This window comes from Equus quagga, chromosome 15, assembly GCF_021613505.1.
Source record: "Equus quagga isolate Etosha38 chromosome 15, UCLA_HA_Equagga_1.0, whole genome shotgun sequence".
NCBI classification, from domain to species: Eukaryota; Metazoa; Chordata; class Mammalia; order Perissodactyla; family Equidae; genus Equus; species Equus quagga.
Window position 1 is genome coordinate 75,063,024 of NC_060281.1, and position 21,513 is coordinate 75,084,536.

General features: G+C 53.5%; 1 protein-coding gene and 1 long non-coding RNA gene across 8 annotated transcripts in view; one reads left to right on the plus strand and one right to left on the minus strand.

The window, feature by feature from the left end:
• TBX5 (T-box transcription factor 5) overlaps positions 1-4,111 on the minus strand; it is a 45,204-nt gene extending 41,093 nt beyond the window's left edge. Inside the window, exons 1-2 of one of the 3 annotated variants that reach the window (XM_046638914.1) lie at positions 2,126-2,452; positions 1,399-1,538 (exon numbers count right to left, since the gene is read on the minus strand). The gene's annotated coding sequence lies outside the window, so the exon portion shown is untranslated. Of the gene's footprint in view, positions 1-1,398; positions 1,690-2,125; positions 2,453-3,635 lie in introns of those variants that run through there. The other 2 variants (XM_046638913.1, XM_046638915.1) reach the window with 2 other exon arrangements.
• Positions 4,112-4,186: 75 nt separating this feature from the next.
• On the plus strand, positions 4,187-8,651 carry LOC124226173 (uncharacterized). Of its 5 annotated transcripts, none has more exons than XR_006885221.1 (4): positions 4,187-4,495; positions 4,692-5,567; positions 6,395-6,527; positions 7,780-8,651. It is a non-coding gene; the product is annotated as an uncharacterized LOC124226173 (long non-coding RNA). The 5 variants fall into 5 exon arrangements; XR_006885222.1 differs by lacking the exon at positions 4,187-4,495 and having other exon boundaries at positions 4,502-5,567; positions 7,780-8,164; positions 8,264-8,651; XR_006885220.1 differs by lacking the exon at positions 4,187-4,495 and having other exon boundaries at positions 4,502-5,341; positions 5,453-5,567.
• Positions 8,652-21,513: the final 12,862 nt, after the last annotated feature.

Consider the following 21,513-nt stretch of genomic DNA (forward strand, 5'->3'; position numbering starts at 1 on the left):
GAGCCAATAAAGATAAGGCCTGGGTATTTTTGGAAGCCATTGGGTACGAACCAAAAACAAAACAAAAACCTAGTGTCCTTTGGAGAATTTTTTTTTTCTTCGTCAAAATTACAGGAGGCCATCAGAGCTCTTTTGATTTAAACTCGCAAGGGGAATATTTTTCTGCAGCAGGCAGCATGCCTGAAATAACCCGCCTCTTGCAAAAGCAAAAACACAGGCGGAAAAGATTTGCAGATCGAGAGGCCGGGTCCGAAAGAGAATTCACGTCCATCTTTGATCAGTTACAGGTCTTGAAATTAAAAGTCCTTTAACATTAAGAGCCCTCCCCTTTCCCCCAACCTTAAGCAACGTTAAAAATAAAAAGGAGCCAAGCAGACCGCCCGGCAGGAAAGCAAAGCGGCAGCGCAGCAGTTCGCAGGGAGGCGCGGAGGGAGGCGCGCTGTGGGCGCCGGTGGCCAGCGTGGTGTCGCCGGCCGGGGGTGCGCATTCTCCTAGCTTTCCTGGCTCTCTAGCCCGGGTCGGGCATTGTGTGGAGCAGCCAGGCCGAAGGGAGCTTCTCTGAGCTTCGGCTGGGCCTGGCTCCCGGGAACTGCAGGCCCAAGCTCGGGCTTGGCGAGAACAAAATGGGTCCCAGATAAATCCTGGGCTTCCGGCGTTGCCTCGGCCGCCTAGGTCCGACGCAACGCGGAAAATGGCCCGGGTTTGCAGGCGTACGAGGTTGGAACGCACAAAATAACAGCTGCAGAACGGTTCAAACCCGGACGAGCCTCCCTCCTCTCTGATCTCCTTCCAGTCTCTCTACGATCCCAAGTAGGGACTTCCTCCCTCCAAACCCGGGAAGACTGGGAAGGGGGTGCAAGGACGGCCCCCAGGATCTTAGCAGCCGCTTAATTAAGCAAAGGCTGCATCCCGGAGACGCAGGAATGAGGCCAAGGAGAAGGACAGCTTCTGAGGCCCGACTCCCCAGCAGCTTGCCTCACCACGCCCTTGGGGTTTTGGGGTAGCGGGGACGGGAGCCCCGCAGCCTGCTCACAACAAAAGAAAGCAGGGCCGGCGTCCCCCACGTGTGCTCCCATTCACCGCCGGCCGCGGGGACAATCCCACCCCGCGCCCTCGCCAGGGTCCCGGGGAGCTCCGGGCTGGCAGGGGCGAACAAGATGCGGTTTGACAGAACCAGGCCGCGCGTCCTGCAAACCTCAACGCCGCTCCCCGAGCCGCGGCCGCCTCCCCGGCTGGATCCACGCGCCCGGGAGCTCCGGGCCGCGCAAAATCTCTCTGCCAGCCGGGCTCTGCAGAATCCAAGGCCAAGGCTGGAGTCCCGCCATTCGCGTCTCCCGGAGCCGACGCGGCCGGCAGGCTCCCTCCCGAGCCTCCCGGGCCAGCTGCGGAGACGGTTACCTCGCTCGGTGACGCCGGTGCATTCACCGCATCCCTTCTTGCTCCTAGTAAGGAAGCCGGCGGCGAGGCGGGGGCGCGGGCATCGTGGCTCCGGGGTTTATGCGGAGGGACTGCTTGCCCAGACTAGCGGCTACTGCTGCCTACAAAGGAGCGCCCACCGCTGCAGGCTCGGCAGCGACTGCCCACCTCCAACACACACCTCCTCCGCCTTGCTCTCGCTCTCCCTACAGACTTCCAAGTTGTCAGGCGCCAGAAGGGCTCCAAAGAACGCAAAAGAGTAGCCTGGGGGGGGGGGCACCCTCAATAGTATAATCTCAGTGCCCTGCTCCCTCCTTGCACCCCCAGGGAGGGAAAGTTGAGAGACCAGAGGCAGCCCTGGGAATGGTCCAAGTCCTTTCTGAGCGCGGCTTTCAGGGTTAAAGTCCCGGAATCGGAGGTAAGACTCTCTCTCTCTTTCTCCTGCCCTCTCTCTCTCTCAGAAATACAAGCTGAGCTCAGTGACGTTGGGCTGCCTTGATGCTTACAAAGTACTGAAATTGCCTATCCAACTAGATCCCACTGCACGCTGTCTGCCTCTGCCTCTCTCTCCCTCCCTCCTCCCTCCCTCTCCCTTCCCACTCCCTCCCCCAACCACTTTTTCCATGAGATTTCCCGAACACTCAAATCACAACACGACTCTCAAATCCAGACCTGGAGATCACCCCCTCCTCTCCACCCCCTTCCCAACCTCCATCCATCTCTGCTTCTCTAAGCGCGGCTCGGTGGCTGCAAAAAATCCTGCACAAATCATCGCAAACCCGGTCGGCTTCTGCCCGGGAAGTAATCTCGGTGACGCGGGCTGCGCAGAGGACGGAGTCTGATCGCAGGACGCGTGCACACACCCGCCGCGCGCCTCCACTGCAGCCTCGTCCGCATTCTCTCCAACGCTGACCTCAGGACGAGAGCTGCCTGACCCCGCCTGGCCCAGCCGGCCGCCGCTAGCCGCCCTGACATCTCTCCCCCTCCCCACTCATCACCCCGACTCTCAGTGACTCCGGGGTGAAGGCAGGGTGAAGGTGCGTTGGGATGGGGGCCGAGATCAAAGATGCCAAGAAATCGCCGTTGCCCCCCCTCCCCAGAGCCACCAGACCTCCCTGGCTGGAGGTGTACACAAGGCAGTGCCCAGTTTTATTAAAATAATCAAACAGTCATTGGGGGCTGGCTGGGGTTTTCATCTCCACTCTCCTCTCCCTGCCCTCCCCCCTCTGAAATGTATTATTTTGAGGGTCGAGTTGAAGAGGTCAATAGAAGCGTAAACACAGTCAGTAGGTCAGGCTGAGCAGACCCAGATTGGAGCACCAAATATTGGTGCTTAGAATAAATGTGAGGGCTCCCTTTCTGTTTCCCACCCTTGTCTCCCGTACCCCCTTCACCCACGTCTTTTCTGGGGCTCTGATTAGAGACTTGGGCCTGCAGGCCAAGCTCTGGGGAGAGGGATGGAGGCAGGAGAAAGGCTCTGAAAATCAGCAGCCACCCCAGTGTAACCCTCTGTGGCTCCTCCGACTAAAACCCCAGGGCAGGCCTGACACACCCTTGCAAAATTTCAAAGTGGATTGTCCAACCCTAAAAGTGGGACAAGCGGGGAGAAAATGGACCAGAGCATTTGCTACGGTTCTCACTTCACCTTCCAGGTTTGTTTGCAAGCAGCCTTTCGCCAAGGCAGTTTATTTATTTGTGAAAACACCCTCACCCTTCCAAAATGTCAGCTCAGAGGACTTTGGGCTTGCTAAGGAGGCGACCTCGGCCAAAGATGGAAAACAAACATGGCTTCAGGATGAGGCTGACTCTCCGAATCTCTGGCAAAAGGAGGGGAAATCCGGAAAGACTTTTCCAATCCCTCTAAATTCTCAGAGATTTGCGGATAAAATAAATTCCCATAAATAATCTGCACGCCCCTCCCGAGAGAGAAAAATCCGGACTCTCCCAAGTAATTGCCCAGCCAGATTCATGTAGGTTGTGGAGCGCTGGCCACTGAGTGAAATTAGGATTTTGAAAGCTCGAAGGGGAATCTGTTCTGGCCAGGTGACACTGGAAGGCAAAATGCGAGAGAGTCCATTCTTATTTAGATGGTGAAAAGGAGCCAGGCTGCGAGGGGGGATTCAGCAGGGCTGGGGCAGGAAGCCAGGGGGCTGTGGGCAGGCAAAGGGCTAAGAGAAACCTATGCCCCCCTCCCAATACCTCTCCAGGGCGACACTCACCTCCGAAAATCCCACCTCTTCTTTCCAGCGCAGAAGCCACGAGTGGCGCCTCACTGGGGAGGGGGGTTCAGGTGAGGAGTTTGGAAAGGACCCCCAAAAGCGACCCCGTTTAGGCCAAGCCTTCTTCCAGCGTCAGTCAAGAGTAGTATGTACCTCCCAGCTCGAAGTTGGTTTGTGGTCTTCGACAAATTAAATATTACTGTTTATTACCAGGCATACCCCAATAAAATAAAGAGGCAACCCGGCGATACCGACTATCTCACCAGCCACTGCACCTATAGGACTTGGAGACGTCACGAGTCACGCAACCGGCCCGCGCGCTGTCACGCTCGACTGGGGGCAGCGGCGGGAGGTTAATTTCTCTCCGTCTTCGCCTATGACTTCGGGGTCTGCGCAGCCACAGGTCCCAGACGCCTCAGCCACGGGAATAAATAAAGAAATAAACAAACCCAGGGCCCTCTGGGGAATGGGGTGGCAAACATCGGACACAAATAGAGCCAAGATCGATGGGGGGGGGGGGGGGGGGAGCGACTCAGCGAAGGAGGTGGGAGCCCACCTCAGCCTACGATTGGAAAGAAAGCAAGTTGTTTCGGGTGGAACGAGGTCTCTTACAGGAGGCAAGACAGTCTTATTATTTAAAAAAAAAATTCTTTTCAAGGAGGAGCTCTCGGCAAATGAATATCGAGGCACCTCCCTAGCTGGTTACGTTTGGGACGCGATAACTCGGGGCCGCTTCCAGACCTGCGTAGAAGTAATTACTGGGTTATCACGGAGGGGAAAAGAGACCGACGTTAGCACGTTAGGACGAAGAGAGTCGTCCGCAATCTTTCTTGCTGAGAAAAAGTCCATTCGCAAGCTAGGTCCGGGGATGCAACTGGTCCCCGCGTGGCCTGGCGGGGGCGGGGTGCGAGTGGGTGGTGGGGTGGGTGGAGAGGAGCGATTTCTGCGGAGAAAAATTAAAGCGCTGGGGCCTGCAGAGGGACGAGGTGCTCTGTTTTGTTTTGTAATAAGGGTTATTGTTTTTTGGTCTCGTCAATGGGCATGATTGCTAAGCAGCCCCGGGGCTTACGCGCGCGAGCTTCCGCGTGCAGCTGGAAATGCGCTAGGTTCAGTAGCGAAACATACTGCGTAGACGCCCCAGGCGGCGCCGAGAGAAGAGCCAGGCCCGCCTAGCACGGAGCGAGCGAGCGCCGGGCCTTCTGGAAGGGTAAGTTCCCCGCCAAGGCGTCCCCGAGGGAGCCAGACGTCGGAATCCGGACTCGCCCCCAGCTTCGGGGTTCGATCCCGGGTTTCACGCGCCCCCAGCCCCCAGGGCTTTCCGCAGCATGGCCTGGCTCCAGGCCCGGTCCGTCTGGGGCTGAAGCGGCAGCGAAAAGTGCAGGAACGCAGCCGACCGAGCGGCCCCAGGAGCTGAGGTCAGGCCCGCGGGGAGAGCGGGCAGTGGTTTCCAGCGCCGGACGCGGACGCCAGGGTCCCCCGGGCCGCAGACTCTGCAGCTTCGAGCAAGCAGAGCCCGCGTCCCTCCTCTCGGCCAGGCCACAGGGGCGTCCCCAAGCTTGGCTTTCGTTTCCCAAGGTATTAATAATTATCTTTTCCCCAATGTGAGGCCCGTTGGGTGCAGCGTTTGCTCCCAGATGCCAAGAGCCGAACGCGAAATCCTTCGCCTAAAGCCTTGAGAGGAGTTCTTATTTGACCTCTGGGCCAAGGTGGGCCAGAACCGGAGGCCTGGGCTCCGCTGGGGCTGGAAGGGGAAGGCGAAACTCCGATCGGGGCGAGCTCCTTTCCATTTGGCTCCCTTCTCTCGCATCCCTGCGCAGGCCCCGCAACCCCCCTGGTCTGGCTCACAAAGGATTCCGCAAACTCAGCTTCCCGGACCCACTTTCCCAGGCGCTCCGGAGGGCGCGCTGCGACTAGAAGAAAACAACGACCTAGGTTTGAGAATCTCCGTTCTTTCCCCCAACCATTGGGCAGTCAACTCAACTCGAGGCAGAGGCGGCAGCACGCGACCTCCTTTCCTTCTTTCGGAGGTTTAATGCTTTCCCCGACCAGCTTCCAGCTCCATTTTCTCCCGACATGTATTTTCCTCATTTTGCCAAATCCCTGCCCTGATTTTAATGCCGCCATGCATCGGAGAGCAGAGGTTCCCATCTGAAAATCAAAACCCAAACAAAAGCGAGGGCCGACCGCTGTCGATGTTTTTTCTTCATTCTTTCCTTCTGTTTTTAAGAAAGTCGCCTTCAAAACCACCATGTTTCTTTCCTCTCAAAAGAGAACTCGCGCAAGAATCCACTCCCTTTCCATTTTTTTCCCATGTGTCCCCGCCTGACTCGGGTCTCTGCTGAAGGCGAAAAGTAGGCAGAAGTTCGGATGGGACCGGGAAAATTAATAACCATCATAACAATAGAGATGATAAAACTAAACTTTGGCCAAGTCATTTTGCGAAAGCAAGGGTCAGCCTGAGGCTGGGAAGTTCTCAGGGGGTCACTTTCCCTCCTGCCTAGTTAAATCCGGCTCTGTTATATTTTTTCCGGGACTGCAGTATCTCCCTTCCCAATGTTTTATTGGGTTCCTAGTTCCTAGCCACCGCCCCTCCCTTCTGACCAGAAGGATTTGGGAAGAATACTAACTGTTGTCATTATTTTGATATCCAATATTCCCCAATATGTCCACCAATAATTATTACTCCTTATTTTACTTATTATTATTCATGTTGATGCTGCTTTCTGTGCTTTGGAAATATGCCTCTTCTCTCCCCCAAGTTCGGCAGATGAGATTTTTTTCCCCCTTGGTTGGGGTAGTGAGATGAGAAATAGAAGTGGAAACATCCTTCTAGAAGCCCAGCTGAGACATCAGTGCTGGAGATTTGCGGGCTCCACAGGAACAGAGAAGGCGGTAAGAAGACGCAAAGGAGGCTTTCTTGCTCCCTCCAATTTGGGGAGTCCCCAGCGGACAACAAGGGTGGGGGTCTTGAGCTGGGAGCACCCGGAGCCTCCTCCGATCCTGTGGGCTGCGCTGAGCACGAGAACTCTACCTGTAACTGCAGCCCAGAGTCTGTAGAAAGGCGGCCAGGTACAGTCACTGTCTGCATGATCAGCGTGTCCCCCAGCCCCAAAAGATGTGGGGGGAAAATATACTGAATTCCAGGGCTCTGATCCGTTAACATAGAGACTCAAGCTAATACCTCCAGGTCTGGGATATGGGCGGGGGGGGGGGGGGGGGGGGGCCTGTCTGGGTACCTCTCCCTCAACTGGAGGGTGCGATGGAAACTGGGAGCCCCCTGCGCTCTGGGGCTCTTGGGAAAGACAGATTTTCTTTGGCAAAGGGAAGGGTGTTGCGCTGTCGACACGGCAGACTATTTTTCTTGTTCCCTCACAAGGAGGTGGGGGAAGAAAAGAAAGCAAGAAAGAAAGGGAAATTAAATCCACACGTGTTAAGCTCGCTCAAAGGGCCGGATTCAAAACCAGAGAAGAAACTGCAGCTCCAGTCCTGGCTGCCCGCGGGCCTCTTTCCAGCCAGCCCGGGCCTCACAGAGCCAGGCATCCCCACTGGAGAGAATTCGATCTGATGTTTCATAAGGCGCTTTATTTAAGGGGGAAGGGGCAATGGTTCCTCTCTGTCTATACCACCGAGTCTGAACTCTTAGCGGCAAAGAAAACAAAGGAGATAGCAATTGTGAGAATAGTTACCCACTTTGAGAAAGCTCAGCTCATACCTCCCAGCCACCCAATGATTCAGGTAACATTCACCCTGTGGCCAAAATGAGCCAGGCCAGTGATTTTGGGAATTCCTGGGGTCTGACCAGTCTTCCAGACTTGGGCCTACCCAGGTCAAGAGAATCTGAAAAGCTAGTCTACTGACCCTGGAATAGTCCACTTAATCTGCCTGGCTAAACCCCACATCCCTTGTTCCTCTTTCTGGGAGAAACCTGCCTGGGAGGAGGCCACAGGCCCCAGCTTCGGGAGGAACTCTGCGCATGCAAGGAAGGGGGGCGGCCACCCCTCCTGGAGCTGCGAGTGAAAACTCTAGTAATGACCTTGAGGAGGTGAAGGGAAGCGGGTGACGAGGGCCGCCAAACCCCAAACTGGAAGGATCCGTCACCGACGGGATTCTTTGGTCGAGACCTCTAATTTTTCTTCCCTTTCAGCCCGGGCCGTGAGCACCACAGCGGGTCTCCTCTGGCCTCCTGCTGCTGGGTTTCTGGCCTTTGGGGACGCGGCCTCGATAGAAGGGTCCGGAAGCGGGGACCACAGATGCCTTGCCCCCCATCACAATCCCTCCCGGAAAACACTGGGCTGAAACTGACAGAGGCTCGCCCTGGGGTGCAACGGACCGAGGTCCCCGGTGGAGAAGTTCCTGGCGATTGTTTCCGCAAGGGCCCTTCGGTTTCCTGGTCTCCATGGCAACCCCGGAGTCCCGTCGAACGCTCTCAACAATGGGGCGCCCCGAGGACAATCGCGCACTTGCTCTGCGAGCTCTGTGTCCTGCAGGGCGCTTCCGCCCGTCGCTCTTGGCTTTCCGGAGCCACTTAGGTAGATTCAACACGAAAGGGATTGAAAAACTACCCCCCCCCCCTTTTTTTTTTAAACGGGGGAGAAAAATCGAGATTTAGTAGAATCTCTGCTGGCTAGGGTCGTGTCCTGAGCAAAAGCCCCAACTTGGAGTTCAGAGCGATGACCTCGGAGACGCGAGCGCGGGCGGCGGGCAGGATGGTTTCATCGAAGCCCGCACCTCGAGCATCTCCACCGGGAACCTGGGACTCTAGGAGTCTCGGAATCTCTCCACATCTGCTGCCCGTCTCATCCGCACCCGACGCTCCCCGCATCCAACCAAGCGACCCCTTCGCTTGCCCGGAATAACTTCTCCTAAATGGAAGGAGAGAAGTCGGGAACTAGAAATAGTGGCATTAAGGTCTGCAAGGTCTTTATGAGGGAAAGAATACATTATACGTTTCCTTTTAGAGAAAACATTTTCCATTGTGGATGTAATATAAATAACATTAAAATAATATTTGGGGGTTTCGTTGCTTTCTTCTTTGAACCTGTGTTGGGGGGAGGAATGCCCCTCTTTTTTGGGGGGTGGACAGTGGGCAATGCAGACTGACTTTTCCGTTTCCATTTTGGAGGCAGCAAGCTCTGGGAAAGAACCCGGGCTTCGACCAGCTCCGGCTTCCAGGCTTGGCAGCCATCGAGGGGCCATGGAGAGCGGAGGTCCAGGGTGGTGCTGGCAGAGGCCTTTGGCCATGGGATGGGGAGGACTCCTCCCCCCAGGGTCCTCCCGCCTTGTTTCAATCTCTGCCAAAGCCCCCATCCATCTCTGGGCTGGTCAGGAAAGATAAAACTTAGCTGCTCCTCCACTGCTTTCAGTGGGGCATCTAATGTGCCCACAAGCTCTGGGCTGGCTCATGGTGCCCCCACCCACTCCTTTCCAGGCTGACTCCCAGACAGCAGCAGAAGCTCCCGCAGCACACGGAGCCCCTGTCTTCCTCCCTCCCCAGCATTTTGCATTAATATTTTCAGCGGAGTCCTACTTATGTCCATACAGCCACAAAGAGAGAAATATGGATATTTGAGGCCCAAAAATCTGCTAGCGTTTGAGGTGCAATAATAACTAACATTTACAGCAGGCCAGGAGCTGCTGTAAAATGGTTTCACTCGCTCATTTAGCTCTAAATAGCTTTACGAGAAGGTGGCTCCTGGGGCTCTGGCCACCGTGGCACCCTGGTGGGACTTGAACCCAGGCCATCTGAATCCAGAAGCCAGGAGCTCCTCTTTTACCAGGCAGGGCTTCTCTACAGAGCCAGGGAAGGGAAAGCAAGTGGGAAGGGTCTATCAGATTGAGTGCAAAGGACCCTTTTTAAGACTCGAAAAGCACATTGGTCTGAAAGTGAAGGCAGATGCTCCTTCAGTGAAGACTCACATAGAGCCATCTCTGTCCTGCATCCCTTCTTCCTTCTCCCCCTAAGGAAGCAGAAGGACCCAGACAAAGGCCTGTGGGCATATAGCCCCAGATTCCTGAGCACTTAGGATGGGAGGGAGGATGGCAGATGCTGACCTTCTCCCCTCCAAACCTCCGTGTTCTGTTCCCAAACCCTGGCCCTATTCATCACAGCCTCAAGCCAGTACACACTGTCCCCTGGAGGGAGGGAAGCGGGTGGGTGGGGTAGAAGGGGGAGAGAAGATGTGCCTGGCTCCATTTTTTTTGAAGCAAATAATTAGGCTCAGAGAGGGTGAGGAATTGTCCCCAGTCACACAGACTCTGCGGAAATACACCCCATTCCTTGCCATTCCCTAGGCTTTGGGCCTTCAGATAGAGCCTGAAAGGGAACCTGAGCCCCTTCCCCAGAGGCCATGGAACCATGCCAGGAAATGCGCGGCCGCTGTGGGCTCGGCCTGCCCAGGGCGCCCTGCAGAGGTGCAGGCAGAGGCGGACGCAGCAATTGGGCTGTGCGTTCCCAGTGCTCCTCCGACACACTGTTCTCAAGGCGAAGAGCAGAGAGCGTGCCAAGTGCGGCCCTTCTCCTGCCTATGCGCCACTCAAGACCGAGTGCGCTTCCGGGACCCGCTGCCTCAAGCTCCCAGTGGCGGGTCTCAGGAAGGTCCCAGACCTCCTAGGGGCTCCAGACCCGCCATCCAGAGAGATCTGCACCTGGCGCCCATCCTGTGGGGCCCCCCAGCACTGCCCCCCTCGCCTTCTTGTTTCTAGACCCTTTTCCCTGCCGCCTGTTTTCCCTGGCGCACACCTCTCCCACACCGGCTCCTGGCACAGCGCTGGCTGCCAGAAGGCCAAGTTAGGAAGGGAAGGACTTCTTTAGAAGGTGGGGGACTCTGAGACCCAAACCCTGAGAGGAGCTCCCCAAAGGGAGGCGAAGGAGTCCCCACTCTCCAACTTTCCCCCTTCCTCGGGGACCTGCCAGCCCCCCAGCCTTCCAGGGACTGAGTCTTCCCACCTGCATGCAAAATGCGCTCTCTCTGAGGCTGCCACAACTCCAGGATCCCCAGGCACCTCCCACGCCACCCCCCAGGATGCTGGCAGATGGACCCCAGGCTCGGTTGTTTTGGGGTTTCTCCCAGACCTCTGAAGGGCCAGCTCCTCCCCGACAACAGCTTCCCCCAAGGGCCTGATTTCCCAGCTCCTGATGCTTCTTGGTGAGCTCCCAGGACCCGGGAGTGAGTGCCTGGCTCCAGAACACCTGGATCTGAGCACAGGCAAGGGCCTTGACCTGCTGTGTTCCCCCACCTGCTTCCCAATCTCCATCTTGTAGCCAAGTTCAGCTTCTCCCACTCGCCTGGAGAGGTGGGCTGTGCGTCTCCTTCTGTGTGGCTGAGGATGACATCATCCTTGAGTCTCTCTGGATGACTGTCATTCGAAGAGGGACTTTGTGTGTCCCTCTGCAGTTGTGTCGATTTGTGCGTGTGCTTCGTTGTGTGTCCTTCCTTGAGAGAGGGCGTTTAAAACTATGCGTGTAATTTTTCTGGGTGCCTCCTTAGGTGGGTCTGCGGTGTGTGGGCCCTGAGTGTGTGTGGTGCAGCTTGCGTGGGTCTGTGTATTGTAGAATGCCCTGTGTGTGTGTGTGTAGCCTGCAGGGCAGCCACCACCCAAACATCATCACGTGATCACTGGTGTCGTGGGCTCATAACCCAGCGTTCAGCTACCCTCCTTTTTTAATGGCCTCTTTTATGGTTATTATTTTTACCAACAGCTCCAAGCAGAAGCCTTGGGGCCTGGGCCTCCTGGAAGGCAGTTGCAGTTCTGCCCTTCAGCCAGGAGGCCACAGGGACTGTCTGCAGGCGGCCCGGGCCACCAGAGGCTATATTTAGAAACAGATTCCACAGTCACTTCCTGGGAACTGGGGGAAAGGTGCCTGGGAGTGGAGGGGAAAGAGTCATAAATGAAACCCCCTTCCTGCCCCCCAGTGCACAGGGCGAGCCCCTCGCACCCTCGGCAGGCTGGAAATGTGAGGTGCAAGCAAGGTGCTGGGTACACAGCTTGACAGTGGGGGGAACGTGGTGGCTTCCTCTGCAGGCGGAGTTAAGGAGGTGGGGTAGTTAATACACAAGCACACCCCACCCACTGGTCCATAGCACACACCCCCCCCCCATCATATACACACTCACGGCACCCTCCCCAGTCCCGGGTGGACAGGGAGTTGACTCCGAACCCTAACCACGTTTACTTCTTGGAAGCTGGTTCCACGGGATCAGGTGCTGCAGGCTGGCTGCCCTCAAGTCCCCACCACAGGCGACCTTTGTCATTATCCCTCAAGTCCATGGTGTGCTCCCTCTGGGGTGGATCTGTTCCCTGCAGCCCTGGAGATGCCCAGGTGATAGCAAATCCTTCTGGGGCTGGTGGGGGGCTGGGCACAGCACTTACCTGGGCTGTTGAGCCCAGCCCCCCACGAGCCCCTCGCTGAAAGCAGCAAGCTTCTGGCCTGGCCGTTTCTGCCCCGTGGTGCGGGGAGGAAACTGGCTGGCCTGAGCCCTGTGTCCTGGCCTCTCCCCAACGCTGCATCCTGGCTCTCTGTCCTCAAGGGCTCAAGCAACACGATGCCCCAGACCCAGCCACTTACAAGTCACTTATAGCACGCACAGCCATGCACAGCCACCCACTGCAAGTACAGGTGCAGCGATCTGTCACACACACGCTCATGTCAGGCAGAGTCCCCCACCACATATCTCGGGGCAGCGATTTTGTGGGTCACAGCACTTGCCAGACTCATCGTCATACATTCACGTACACACCTATTCCATTGCACATGCAAATGCACAGACACACTCCCATACTCAATCTCACACAAGCTCACACAGGCAAGACCCACAAATGCACACCTCCAGTCACATCCACATGCTCTCATACTCATTGTCCCACACTCACATGCACACACTGAGTCAGACTCACAATCATGGTCACATACAACCTCCCACAGGCTCACACCTGCACATACGTGGACATTAACTCCGTCACACATACAGTCACAAGCAGTCATGCACAGAAAGCCACACACACAGTTACGGTCCTTCACCTTGAGTCACACACAGAGCCCGCGTGTGCATGCATGCACACACTCGCTCCCACGCACGGCCGCACTCCCATCTGTTCATTCATGATTTGCATTCAGTCACTGCATCCGTGGCCCACCCTGGACCCTCGCATCTCCTCCCCTGCAGCCCTGCACACGGTGCACTCAGGCGGGCTGCCCCTGCCCAGCCTGGCAGAAGAAATTGGGTGAGCGCATCAGGAATCATTCACCGCCAGCGCGGTGAGGTTCCTCCGGAGAGAACCCCGGATTCGAGAGCCCCACCCAGGCTGAGAATTACCAGTTCAGGAGGAAGGAGGACACGTGGAGCTTTGCGGCAGGAAAGGGTCAAGACTGTCTTCAGCTCCACCCTCCACCCCCAGCCCACTTCTTCCCTTGCCCCCTCTCAACCCTCACAGAGGCCCGGGGGCTTTGACACAGACCCATCCCAGAGCGGGGGACTCCAGTGGGCCCTTAGCAATAACTAGTCCCACTCTTTAATTTTACCTATGGGAAACAGGTCCAGAGGCACAGAGGTAGGGAGGGGAATTGCCCAAGTTCCCCAGGAGTTTGGAGAGAGTTGGGATTGGGACCCCCATCCCAGATTGCTGGAACCCCTCTCAACTGTGAAGGTGCCAGCACCATCCTTCCACCCACTGGCCCAGTGCAGCCCCCAAGGATGCCTGAGCTACTGACGGCTAAGCAAAAATGAGGCATCAGATCCTGTCCCGTCCCTGCTCATAGCCCTCCAGAGGGCATCCCAAAGTCTTAGGGTAAAATCCCATCTCCTTCCCATATCTTTAAGGCTCTGCCAAGCTGGCCCTGCCTGCTCCTCTCACCACATTTCCTTGCCCCACTTTCTGCCTCCACATTCCATCCACCTCCTTCTCCATTCCTCATTTGCACCAACCTTTGTTCCCACCTCAGGGCCTTTGCACATGCCATTCCCTCTGCTCCCAGCTCTCCTCATGGCCACCACCTCCTATCATTTTTGTCATGTGCCTGTTTCTTATCCGTCTCCATCCCAGACTCCAAGCTGCTGAGAACACAGATCATGGCTCTCCTATTCAACACGGTGTCTGTCCCTTTCATATAGTCAATGCTAGATAAATATTTGTTGAATAAAACAAATGAAGGTATTACAACAGATGGACTCATAGCCGAGGATGTAGAGACAGAGACAAAAGATAGATCAGGAATTGATGAAGCACACAGGACTGTGGCACTCTGCCCGCTCCATGCAGTAAAATAAGAACAGACATCTGAAGATTGATAAGTTTGGAGGGAGAAAACCCTGCAGCATCTCTTTGGCTTCCTGAGCCCCGAAGCCCTGAGCTGCTTCCTGGCTCCATGCCCCGAGTGTCCCCCACCCTGGCCCATCCCTCCTGTCCTGCAGGCCTTCCCTCTGTCTACCCTTCTATCTGTTCCCAGGAGCCAGGAGAAGGAGCCAGCAGATAAGTGAAAGTGGTATTTTTATAAGCTGATAAAAAGCCTGCTTATCTAGAATGCTCTGTCCCATCTCCCCAAGTGTCCCTAATTGGTCATTTGCCCAATGCCCTCTCTACGGGCTGCAGACACCCTCCCCGGCCTTCTTGCCTATGTTCCACTTCCCTCCCCCCCTCCCCCTCAGCCAGGGCTGCCCCGCAGGAAACCTTCGCCAGGACCACTTGGGGGCTGGGGAGGGAGGGGGCAGGAGGCGGGAAAAGGGGCTGGAGAGGGAGGGTCCGGACGTTCCCAAGTGGGTTAGCTCTGCCACTATTTAATGATGCCAACTATATTAAATTCTGTGCTCTAGCAGCCTCTTAAATCCGTTTATGGCCTGCACCAGACCCTAAGCTGTAATAATAGTAGAAATAAAAGAAAGGATTTATGTACCCTGGGTGTGGACCGGTCACTGGCAGAAAAGAAAGAGCTGTTTCGAGCTGATCTTGCTGGCTTGTCACCCACCCTCTGACCCCCTGTCTTTCCTGGGTGGAAGCTCCCAGAGGCGGGGCAGAGAACTGGGGTCCTAGTGGCCGGGAGGGAGACTAAGGGAGCGGGGAGAAAAGTCAGCTTCAAAGGAGCATTTGCTGGGCTTTCCTCCAACCAATTTTTCCAGACTAGTCTCTCCCTTTCTCTCTCTTGGGCTCATGAAGAAGAACTTTCTGGTGCTATATTTATATTTACATTTATCCTTCTTATTTCTGGGCCTCCTCTAACCAAGTTTTCTGGGGAATGGCTTGCAGGGCGAGGACAGAAGAGGGAGGCAGGAGAAGCGCCTGGCTTGGTCTGGAGGGCCCAGAGACCCCTGGCTCCAGCTCCGGGGTTCGCAGAGGGACAGTGGCTATTCTTCTGTCATTTCATTATTGTGGGGCTGCAGCAGCTACCCCCATATCTCTGCTGGGCACTTAAGAGGCTACAATGTAACCACTGACTTCCAGTTTGGTTCCCATGGGAGACAGCCCTTCTGGGATGGAAACTGTGTCATTGTCGTCTCCCAGCTCCTAGACCATCAAGAAATGCTCATGGAGTGAGTGGCTGAAAGACGGAATGGAGACTGGGACCTCTGGCTTCGTAGTCCTGGCATCAGGGGTCAATGAGGCCAGAGTCAGGACTAGGAGTGAGAAGATACTGTTTTTCCGCTAGTTGTGGTACAATTCTCACTTCCTGATTTCCACTTCATCGGGAAACTGACAGAAAAGATTTGGGGCCTGTGGAAGATGGATTGCATTTAATGATGCAATTTTGGACACCTCCTTATATGCACAGCCTTGGGCAGCCTCTTCCCACACTGACTCTGGACTTGGCCTCTGTGACTTGCCTTGGCCATTAGGACAGTAACACCCTTGACATCTTGTGCACTCTTCTCCCTCTGCCTTCTCCATAGGTAGCCAGGCCAGCCTGCTGGAGGATGGGACACAGAGCTGTCAGCCCTGTTGTCCCAGCCAAGGCCATAGATAAGTAAGAAAGCCCAGCCAAGGCAGTAAAGCCACAGAGTTGACTCCTGCTGGCCCACAGCTGACCACAAACACCTGAGGAAGCCCCAGTTGGCAGACCCATCCACCTACTTTATTAAAGTTTAGTAAATAAGTTTTATTATTGTGAGCCACTGGCCTGGGTGGTTATTTGTCATACAGCATTCTTGTGGCAAGAGATAACTGATACAGAACCTGGAGCTGAATCCAGCCCTGACTACCCCATATTCCCAGTTTTTGTCCAGAAAAGGAGTTCTAAGGTTCCAGTTGCAAAATTTCAGGCCCTAGCTTTAATTTCATGGGTTGGTTATTTAAAGGATTAGAAATAGATTGGTGCTTCTGGCTTCAAACCATGGAAACTGGAGCAGACAAGGAGTGAAGGAGAGTTCCCGGAAGGCCAGGTCGACACAGAAGCAATTTCCAGGTTCATTGAAAATATATAGTCCTGGGTTTACTGTGGCAGGATGAGTGAGCTCCTTCTGAGCAAAACGATGGCAGGTTTTCCATAGCACAGGTTGTCATGCCACAGACGACAGAGTCACTTCCTCCTCTGGTTACAGCACTCTGATTTTCCCTGAGGAGCCACTCCTTCATCCTTGTTACCCAACAGATGGCCAATTAGCATATTCCATCCTCCAGCCACGATGATTGGTTCAACAGGAGACACGTGTCCAAATTCTATCCAATCAGAGGTCACTGTGGGACTTTTGCTGGAAATATTGGGAAGGGAGGGCCTCTTTCTACTGGACTTAGAGTTTTAAGGATGGAAAGTCGAGTGTTGCTGGTCATTGTCTTGTCCCAGCAGGGAAGACTCTGCCCAAATGGGCAAACAGCCTGACATCCCCAGGACTCAGTTTTCTCACGTGTACAAAGAGGATGATAATTGTGTCCCCTCATAGAATTCTTGTGAAGATTTGAATAAGACAGTAAATGAAAAGCACAAGGCAGGCGATCCATAAATGTTAGCTCTTGTGGTTAATTTGGTGCAACCATTGGCCTGGATCTGTACCTGATATTTAACCCGTAACTAAAAATGAGCAAGTCCAGATAAGCGGCTTTGTGATACTTTCCATGTGTACGTCGATGCTGGTAAATATACTGGATGGCATATATTCCCAGATGTGATAGTGAAAATTCAAGCCGGTCTTTCCAAGCTAAGAGAATCCTGACCCTAATCAGGCGTGTCCTTGGGCTTGCTGTATGACAGGAGGTTTGAAATGAGCCAGCCTAAACTCTGCCCGGTCACCAGAGGCCCAGATGTGGCCACTGCAGAAGTTACCGCCTACCAGGATCCTCAGTTGAGTTTGGGCGAAGTTCATTCTCAGGGCCATGTTCAGTGCCTCCCTCCACTCCAGGGCGGTGTTAGTTTCCTGGGACTGCAGTAGCCAAGTACCACGGACTGAGTGGTTCAAATAACAGAAAGTTATCATCTCAAAGTTCTGGAGGCTAGCCTGAAGCCAAGGTGTCAGCGGAGTTGGTTCCTTCTGAGGACGGAGAATCTGTCCCACGCTCCTCTCCTAGTTCCTAGTGGTTTGCTGGCAGTCTTGGGCGTCCCTTGCCTTGTGGGCGCATCACCGTGATCTCTGCCTTCGTCTCCATATGGCGTTCTCCCTGCGTGCACGTCTGTATCCACATTTCCCCTTTTTCATAAGGACACCAGTCAAATTGGATTGGGGCCCATCCTAATGGCCTCCTTTTAACTATATTACCATTGTAAAGACCTGTCTCCAAATAACGTCACATCGTGACCTCCCGCGAGTTAGGACTTCAATGTATGAATTGGGATGGGGGGACATAATTCAACCCATAACAAGGGGGTTGTGCCATCTGTGCTCACCCACAGAGCCTGTCCAGACCTGTGGGCACATTTCCAGCATCTGAGTAACTAAAATCCACAGCCATTGGCCAGAGGGACAGCACGAGGGCAACGCCAACATGGCAGGCATTTTGCAAAAGGAAGAAAAACACCAAGGGAGCCGATGATCTGAATCTGGATCCGTCTCTCCCAACGTGCCCCTGGATGAGTGAATTATTCTCACTGAGCTTCTGCTTTCTCAGCTGTCACATGGGCTTGATGAGAGAGGAAAGGTGTTAAGCATTAAACGTAGCTGAGGCCGCCCGGGGGGCTGGTGGTTAATTTCATTGTGCTTTGCCTCAGCAGCCTGGGTTTGGATCCCGGGACAGACCTACACCACTCGTCAGCAGCCATGTAGTGGCAGCGACCCACATACAAAATAGAGGAAGACTGGCACAGATGTTAGCTCAGGGACAATCTTCCTCAGGGAAAAAAAAAGAATTAAATGAAGTCATGCAGCAGAAACAAAGGTGCCTGGCATGTTGCTGATGAACAATGTGCTGTGCTTTGGAGTCCATAGATCTGGGCTCAAGTCCTAGCACTGACAATGACAGACCACGTGGCACTGGCAGGTTAACAGATTCTCTGAGCCTCAGTTTCCTCACATCTAAAATCAAGGCACTGGCTCGGTGGTGGAGTAGTTAAGTTTGCATGCTCTGTTTCAGCACTTGGGGTTCACTGGTTCAGATCCTGAGTGCAGACTTACACACTGCTCATCAGGCCATGCTGTGGCAGCATCCCACATAGGAGAACTGGAAGGACTTAAACTAGGATATCCAACTATCTGTTAGGGCTTTGGGGAGAAAAATAAAAATAAAAAAGAGGAAGATTGGCCATAGATGTTAGCTCAGGGCCAATCTTCCTCACCAAAAAAAAAAAAAAAAAAAAAAAAACCTTAAAAAAGTAAAATAAAATCAAGATAATGTCAGGACTCACCTCATCGTAGTAGGGAGATAGTTAAATGACAGTAATATGTGTCAGGTAGCTTCTTGCAGCCTATCAAGTGCTCAATAACTCTTAGTGATTTCTCCTATTTTTTTCCCTGGATACTTATTTGAATCCCAATTTTGAAGAACAGATTATGTACACATACACTAGGGTGTATATCCTCAGAGCTGAGACTTGTCACCCAAGCAAGACACATCACCCAAAATTTCTGCTGCCCATCACTTGACTCAAGTCTCCAGGGAAAGGCCGGACACGTTTCTTTGGAAAGAGGAAACTTCCAGATGAGACATCAGCTCATGCCGCCTTCCCAAGGAAGTGTCTGTAAAGTGGCAGCGAACGAAGCTGGATTGTAAAATGCTTTCAGCATCTCAAACTCCAAAAGCAAGGGTGTTGGTTCAAACACCTGGAGACACCTAGGCGTTGTTTTCTGCAAACGCAGCTGTAGGCTGTCCCAGCCCAGTTTTTCTGCCACTCACCCCTCCTCCGCCCTCATGGCTCATAAAGTAGCCCTGCCTCAGTTTCTATGAAGAGTCAATGAGTGAATGTGTGCTGATCCATCCCCTAGGAGACCTCAGTGATTTACCTGGAACAGCTTACATTTCAGTGGAAGAAAATGTTTGCACAGCCTGCACGGATGACGAGGACAACACCCTCTTTTCCCAGGAATATTAGTCTCTATTTATATCAAAGCCTTATTTCCCCTTCCACACCCCTAAAAAGAAAGCAGACAATAGGGGCGTGCAATATACCAAGAGACCCCCAGGAGGTTATTAAGCAATAATGGGAGATGGTCTCGCTCAAAGCCAACTTGTAGTTTCTCTCCTGCTGGATGATGAAGGCAGTGCACAGAGTGGCCCTAAAGTCAGGGTGGCTTGCTTAAGGCTTGGGAAATTTGAAATACAGCCCTTCCTCTCTGTGTCCACATTCTGCCTGAGAGTCATTAGCATCTGCTTGGAGCTGAGCGGCCAGAGTCGAGCTGTGGTCACTCACACCAGCTACAGCCCAACTTCCACATCTCAGTAACCCTAGACAGATGCCCAGAATGGTGCATTCATGTGGCCACTCAGGAATTCAGTGGACATTTCTTTAGACTCCAATGTTGCAATACCTCCCAGCCCACGCACCGTCTGACATCTCATTTCATTGACATGGAGGAAAAAGGATGGGCAAGCACTTTGCAGGCTCTAGTGTGATGTGAAAATAACCCAATATCTCCTGCCGAGGGCTTGTTGGAGGGGGCGTGTAGGGTGGGAAAGCGAGTCTGGAGGCCAAAGCACATTTTCAATGGAGCCCAGTAGCTGGATCCTCTGTGTGGGACATTAGTGTGTCATGGTTCAGAGCACAGACGGGCAGACTTGGGTGCCCATGGGAGAGTTATTAAACTTCTCTGAGCCTCAGTTTCCTCTTCTGCAAGATTGACATGCCAGTACCTCCCCTCGAGGACTGCTGAGAGGATTAAGTAAGATATTCATGTATAACACTTAACACACAACTGACAGAGGGCCTCCAGATGTAGGAAATTACCGCCTTCCTTTCTGCGGTCCATGTGTAGGACTGAGAAAACTTCCTTCCCTTATCCCACAACAAAGGGCTGGGGACTTTATTGGGACAAGAAAGCCGGTCTTGAATATGGTGTTTCTCAGCTTCAGTGACTTTATCTGAAGAGATGAGACTGTGAACACCATCATGAAGGCCCATTGCAAGGATCAGCGGGAGGCTGTGGAGTGCTGGCACAGCGGAGAATCGGATAGCTGGAAATTGACTATAATTCCAATCAAAAGTGGCAAATCAGAGCAAGGAACCCAGGGGCTGAATTTACCAGCCTTCATTCACTGCTGTTGCCTTAACATCCCCCTTCAGCTCCACTATCAGCACTGAGTTAAGGCCCCACTGGTCTGTGGTTAAGAGCATCTCTTCCGCCTGTTTCCCTGGACCAGAGAGTTAACCGACGTAGATCTGAGCCATTCCTGGAATTCAGCTAGTGCTCTAACCCCATCTTGTTCTCAAGTGAGTGTCCAGGGCTATCATACGGGGGCTTGTGATTTAAATAGATATTGGCTGAGTGTCTGCCATACGCCCAGAACTACTCTTGGTGCCGAAGTTACAGCTGTGACCCAAATCAACAAACATCTCTGCCCTCAAGAAGCTCATATTTGCACGTCATGCTGCTCAACCACGAATGAAGAAGGGGCTCGCAAAACTCAATATTAACTACCTCATCCCCAGCTTTCTCTCAAATGCTGTTCTGGAAAGGACACGCGGGTCTTTATTTGCAAAGAAAAGGGTGGGCTCTACCCATACGGAGAGGTAGACAGAAACACATATGCACGTACAAATACACCGCTCAAGACACAGAAAAGGATTTGAGAGCCGACACCGTCGCAGGCATTTTACTAAACATGTGGCTGACTTTAACTCAAATTTAATCCTCGCAACAACCTGTGAATAGGTACTGTTATTTTCTCCTGTTTATGGATGAGAACACTTGAGTCTCAGAGAATAAAAGTGATTTGATTTAATAAACAATCACTTCAGAACTCCCCCATAATCGGCGTTAAGTGCAGCCTGTGAGTAAAGCATCAATTATCGGAATGGATTCGAGGGTATGAGGCAAATTCAGACAAGTTGGAATACGGAGCAATGGTAATGGTTTGAGTGTAAATGGTTAAGTAAAGGAAGTCGAAGACTTTATGTTTTTATGGGAAGGCTGCCTTCCTGAATAAATCTTAAGAGGGACCCGAATCTGTAAGTGGATTTACCGAAACACACCTAGCTGAAGCTGACCTAAAATGGTCTGTGGGCTTAAGGGAGCTCCAAAGAGTCACATGGTCTCTGAAAGCACAACACCAATAAAATCTTGGCCAATGAGCGTCAAGAAACTGTGAGCCACTAACACAGGAAGCTTGGATGGGCTTCCTCCAGAGCCCGCTTCCACAGGGTTCACAGAAGCCAAAGGCTTGGAGCGATGCTACAGCAGGTGTCTAGTGAAAAAGCCAGCCCCTTCCAAAGGATTCAACATTATGCTCGAAAACATGCACGTGGAAACATCAGACAAACCCAGAAAGAGGGACATTTTCCACAACAACTGGTCCATACTCTTCAGAAATG